Source organism: Myotis davidii, unplaced genomic scaffold, assembly GCF_000327345.1.
Source record: "Myotis davidii unplaced genomic scaffold, ASM32734v1 scaffold259, whole genome shotgun sequence".
Lineage (NCBI taxonomy): Eukaryota > Metazoa > Chordata > Mammalia > Chiroptera > Vespertilionidae > Myotis > Myotis davidii.
In genome coordinates, this window is record NW_006292687.1 from 7,158,936 (window position 1) to 7,165,423 (window position 6,488).

A 6,488-nucleotide genomic window follows, 5' to 3' on the forward strand; every position below is an offset into this window, starting at 1 on the left:
GGAGAGGCACTGGTGTGCTCAGGAGGAGGGGGACACCCTGGAAGAAGAAGAGGGTGGGAAAGGTGGGGCTGCTCCATAGAGAGAGCAGCGCAGGGTCCTCTGTCCTGAGAGCTTTTATCTGGAGGCCTCCGGGGAGGATCTCAGTAGAACATTCAGCAGCTTTTCCAGATGTGGCTCCTCAGGGCCATGGTTCCCACTGATTGGTCAGCGCCAGGGTCATCAGTCAGTGCCGCTGGCCCTGATGTCAGCCACGGCGTCCCTGCGCCTGTTTTTGCTGCTTCTCTGGGCCTGGAGCTGAAACACAGCTGAGACCTAGATGTCATCTCCAGGGATTCATGCTTAAGCGGGTAGTCAGGCAAGGGCTTGTAGTTTTGCCCGTTGCTAGGCACCCATCTCCAGGAATTCATGCTTAAGCAGGTAGTCAGGCAAGAGCTTGTAGTTTTGCCCGTTGCTAGGCACCCGGGGCTCTTGGCCCTGGTGACCCCCTGCACCTGGCCCATAGCACCTGCTCTGCTCATGCCCATCTATCTGCCTGCTACAGGATGTTGAGTGGCTTCCCCACCAAGTCTCAGCAGAACAGGTTTATGGCATTGTATGAGCTTGGTTTGACAAATTAGCATGAAAGCTAAGAGAAATGATTGACATTTTTATGATAGAGAAAGTATTAGAATGAAATGAGACCATAAAATAAAATTGTAGCAAATGACTAATAAAGAAGGGGCTCAAGTTAATAAACAGTCTTTCTATAATTTGTTTTATTCTGGTGAATTGTGGCAGTAATTGCTGATTTATGACAGGCGGATTCTGACCAAATCTAGCTCAGCTTGTGACAAAGAAATATAACTCAACGTTAGACACAAAATATAGTGTTGTGGGGTTTTTTTGCACCAAATGCCATTGAGGCATTCAGAAAAATGTTAAAATACCTTTCATAGATGATTTTTCTCCAGTAAATTTTAGTCACACCAAATATGCAGTAAACAAAATACAGTTATTTCCTCCGTAATTAAATTGACTAAATGCACAAGTTTGTCACATTAATTAAGTAGCACTCACCCAGATGCAAAATTACATATAGCTGGCTATCTCTTGGGCTTCAGGTGGTGGCTTTTATTAGTTCATATATTTAAACATATACAGACTATAATTTGCCCCGAGCTGTTTCAGATTTCTTAATTCTGCAACAAATGCTGTGTTATAAAAAAGGAAAATTTAACTATAATTTGACCTTTCGCTGGAGCTCATAATTAAGTCTGCTGTAGCATTTTTTCAGTCAAATGACAGCTCTGTCTGTATAAATAAAGCTAGATCCCAACTTCAAAGTAATAGATAACCTTGAACCTTCAGAGAAAAAGTATGTTTATTTTAATCCGTTTAAGCCTGGTTATAAATGATTTTTAGGACATAATGGTGCAAAGACCCAATATTCCCAGAGACTGATTATATTTGACTCTAAAGACTCAATGATAATACAACATAATTAAACACACGGGGCATGGATGTCTTTGAAATACATTCTCTGCAGGGTAGATTAAGAGAAAAATGAAATTTCTCTTTTTCTTTTAGATGTGATTTTTAAGAATGTAAGTCTGGTTTTGAAATGTTTGGCGAAACCATTCCCTTATCTCTCTCTCTCAAATCCCACAGGAAGTTAGTTTTCCCATAGACTCCGATTTGGAGGTTCTGGAGTCTAATTCCTGACTCAGCAGAATCTCCTCCGTGTTGCTCTAAGCTCCTGCAGCCTCTGAGGCCGCCCTCTCTGTGTTTGAAGAGCTGGTTGCTGGGAGCAGCGTCCTGATGTTGTTAGTGCCGTAAACCATGTCTCTGTGATGTCCTGCTTCACAGTTCTTGTTCAGCCCCGTTTCTGTGATACAGCCCCTCTCACGTTTTTCAGATACCTTCCCATTCTGGATACCCTATCCGTGGCTGATTCAAATTTGTCAATACCAGTTCTAAAAGATAAATTATAACTCTGGCCAGTGTGTCTCGGTTGGATGTCGTCCCCAGACCAAAGGGTTACCAGTTCAATTCCCGTTCAGGGCTCATGCCCAGGTTGCGGGCTTGATCCCTGGTTGGGGGCGTGCAGGAGGCAGCCAATCAATGTTCTGCTCTCACATTGATGTTTCTCCTTCTCCCTCTCCCTTTCTGTCTCTCTAAATAAAAAATCTTTAAAAATATTAAATCTGTACTAATAAAAGGGTAATAATATGCTAATTAGACCAGACATCTTCCGGACGACCATCCAGACATCCTTCCTGACAAAGCTGGGTCCAAGTGAAACCTCCGGACCATGGTCCTGGGCACCAGCACCTGCGGCTGTGGCCCGGGAGAGGGAGAAGTCACCTGCCTGTGGTCCTGGGCACCAGTGCCTGTGGCCCAGGCAAAGCTACCCTCCCACGGTCCCCTGCAGCTGCAGCCGGCCTGGGTCCCGGATGCCTGTGGCTGGCCAGAGGGAGGGAAGCCCGGGTCCTGAGTGCCTGTGGCTGGCCAGAGCAGGGAATCCTGGGTCCTAGGTGCGGGGCCAAGGCAGAGGTGGTTAGGGGCCATCAGGCCAGCAGGGGAGCAATTAGGGGAGATCAGGCAGGCAGGCAGAGGTGGTTAGGGGGCAACCATTCAGGCATGCAGATGGGTTAGGGGCTATCAGGCAGGCAGGCAGGTGAGCAGTTAGACCCGATCGGGCCTAAACCGGCAGTCGGACATCCCCCGAGGGGTCCCGGATTGGAGAGGGTGCAGGCAGGGCTGAGGAACACCTCCCCCTGCATGAATATAAAAATTATAAATTTGAGTCAATAAACATTTATTGAACACCATGTGTTAGTTACATGCTAGGAATCAGGTATTATAAATAGATAGTTCATACATGTATAAAACAATAGCCCTGTCCTACAGAAGTCTCCAGTCAGGAATAGAACAATTCTGCACCTCTCCATGCTTCTCTTTCTGCCCCACCCCAGTCTCCCTTTAAAGGGGAGATTGCACCTGTGGTTGGGCAAATCCAGGACAGTCATTGTGCCATGTTTTACCAGAGGACTGAGTGGCTGAGCCTTAAGAAGATCACCACCCATTTGTGGTGCCCTTTCCACCTTCCTGTTTTACACCAAGGCAAGACTTGGAGCCTAGAGATAGGTCAGCCACCCACTGTTTTACTTTAAGTGTCTGTTCAGGTTCAGTGGACTCAGTGCCCACCTGGGCCCTCTTCATCTCTCTATGTCTCTCTCTCTTTCTCTTGCTCCCTCATTCGTCCTCTTCTCTCTCTCTCTCTCTCCCCTTCCCCTCCCTTTCTCCCTCCCTCCCTCCCTCTCTCCACTGGAGGTGGAGGTAGAGGTGGGAAAAGTAAGAGTCCCACTTTGACTTTAAGCCAAAGCTGCCAAGTGGATTCTACTCTGTAGATTGTGGATCAAGGGCATTGGTCCAAATTTAATCCTGGCACTTTATTCTCATTCTGCTATTGTTCTTTACACACAGATTCCTCAGTCTGAGCCCCACGAGGAGGGGGAAGAGGAGAAGCATGATACAGGCATTCTTGGGACCCTGTGCCTGATCCCACCAGATGAACAAAGACATGGAGTTTCATGGGTGGGAAATTAGGGGCGAGGAGATGGTGAGACAGGTGCAGTAAGGACTGAAATTTTCAGCAGGTGCAGTGGGAAGACTATGGAGGGAGATGGTGTCCCATGAGGAAGATATTCTGGGGAAACAGGAATATGTTCTGGAAATGGGGAGATCTCAGATTTGGTTCAATCATGTAGGAGAGGGAATGGGGAGAAGAATGCTGGAAAAGAAGCAGGCCGATATGGAAATCTTTGACTACCAAGCCAAGGTTTTACACATGACTTGGTAGGCAATGAGGAGTGGGTGAGGGTTGGGGCACAGGGATGTGGAAGTGGTCCCTGTACATACAATGATGGAGCTGTCTGTACGGGTAAAGAAGAAGGGAAAGGAAGGCTGGAGTTATTGGACTGAAGTGGTCTGTTTGCCTGCATGCATCAAAGCCCAATAAGACACAAACAGGAGTTTGCAGCCAAGAGTATAAGAACTTATTAAGGAGGTGGCACCGTGCCCAGAGAGAGTCACAGGTGAGTTAATGCTCAAAGACCTGGTTCCCCAATGGCTTCCAAGGGATGGATTATGTAGAGGGGGAATCATTAATCATGGTGACTAAAGGAGTTAGGGCTGTGGTCTCTACTGATTGTGTGGTTCTAGGACAGGGAGTAATGGATCATTGCGGCTGGTCTTGATGTCAGCCATGGTGTTGTTCTTTCTGACTTTGCAAGGATTTGTTTGGTGAGGTCATTCCGCTTTCCTGTTCTGGAGCTAACACACAACTGAGGCCTTGGTGTTACCTTCAGTTTTATTGAAAAGTTTGTCTCTGTGGTCGCTAGACCCAGGATCTTGTTCCTAAGACTACGGGATACTATCTAGAGCCTCACTGTCCTAAGGACTGAATAATTAAGCAAAGGAGAGGGAGGTGGGTGTGTCAGGGCACTATTGAGACAATTTTGAGTCAAAGGAGGGGAAAAAAATCAAAAGAAAAGTCTAGATGAACGAAAATAGGATTTCTGAGCAGTTACACCGGCACTGTCCGACCAGAGAGGAGACTGGAGCGTAACACCAGAGGTGGTGGTCCATGAGGGCTGTGCAGCCCCGACTTCCTGCTCTCTGGAAAGGATTGATTCAAACCCAGGTTAGATTCAGTTTTTTAGCTGCTGCAGCAAACTCTTGGTTGACATGGGGCCTGGCATTGACTGAGATTACCAGGTCTTCCCCCACACACTCAGGGATTCTTCAGACCTCCCCACACTCACAAATTACAATTCATTTGGAGGATATCTGTGTAAAGCCTGACCTTCATCCTTGCGCAAATCAATCATTTTTAGTGTTAACTTGACATTACTGACTCCCAGCATAATTGTAAATCTTCACCTTGTTGTCTATGACTTTATTTCTTTTTCCCAGCTCTGTTTTGTCATACATGAAGTAACCACCAAAGTTATTGCTAAAAATGTTGACAAGATAAGGATGAAGACAGACCCCTAGAGCTCTAATTGGAAGATCCACTAATAGCATCACAGCCATTGATCAGCAGACTGCAAAAACATTGCTCCCCCGGAGGCAGATCCACCCAGCAGCCTCGTCCTGCCCCTCAGTTAATCGTTTCACTCCATATAGACCTCACAGCGATATCAATGACTAAGCCTTCTCCTAGCTGCAGTCTCTCTAGAGCAGTGGTTCTCAACCTTGGCTGCACATTAATATAACCTGAGAATCTTTTTAAAATGCTGATTTCTGGGGCTCATCCTTTGGAAATTCTGTTTCTTTGTTCCCTGTGCAGCCCCGACTTCCTGCTCTCTGGAAAGGATTGATTCAAACCCAGGTTAGATTCAGTTTTTAGCTGCTGCAGCAAACTCTTGGTTGACATGGGGCCTGGCATGTCAGTTTCTGGAGGATGAGGCCCAGAAATCAGGATTTTAAAAAGATTCCCAAGTGATTCTAATGTGCAGCCAAAGTTGAGAACCACTGCTCTAGAACCAGCAAGCTCAGAAGGAGATTCAGGGGACACCATTGTTCTGCTACTTTTGCAAAGACTGTTCTTTCTTATTCGTATTTATTCTTTTCTTTTCTTTTCTTTTCTTTTTTACATCACCGCCCACCCTGTGTACTCGCTTTGCTTTTGTGCTTTTGGGGTGCACTGTCGCTGGGGGCGGGGTGGGAGTGAGGGAGTCTTACTTTTATTTTAAAGATATTTTTCCTTTTCTTATTCAAATACAAGAAGAGGAATTGCTGCCCTGACTGGAGGCTCAGTTGGTTGAAGCAGCATCTTGTACTCTGAGAGGTTGTGGGCTCAATTCCAGGTCAGGGCACATATCTACATTCTGGGTTCCATCCCAATGGGGGCGTACGAGAGGAGACCAATCGGTATTTCTTTCTCACATCAATTCTCTCTCTCTCTCTCTCTCTCTCTCTCTCTCTCTCTCTCTCTCTCTCTCTCCCTCTCTCTCTCTCCCTCTCCCTCTCTCTCTCTCCCACCCACCCCCCATTGATGTTTTGCTCTCATGTCCTTCTCCCTCTCCCTCTCCCTCTCTCTAAAACCAAAACCAATAAACATCTCCTCGGGTGAGGATTAAAAGGGGAAAAAGGAGGAATTCCTGAATGGTATAGTAGTTTTCCATAGAGGCTACATCAATTTACATTCCCACCAACAGTGCACACGCATTCTCTCTTCTCCAAATTCTCACCAGCATTTATTATTTCCTGTCTTTTTGATAACTGCTATTCTAACAGGTGGGAGGGGGTACCTCATTGTGGTTTTGATTTGCATTTCCCTGATGATTAGTGTGGTTGAGGACCTTTTCATATGGCTGTTGCCATTTATTTTCTTTGGAAAACTCTCTATTAGGTTCCTTTGTTCATTTTTAAATCAGATTCTTTTTTTTGCTATTGAGTTGTCTGAGTTCTTTATATATCTTGGATATTAACTTCTTATCAGA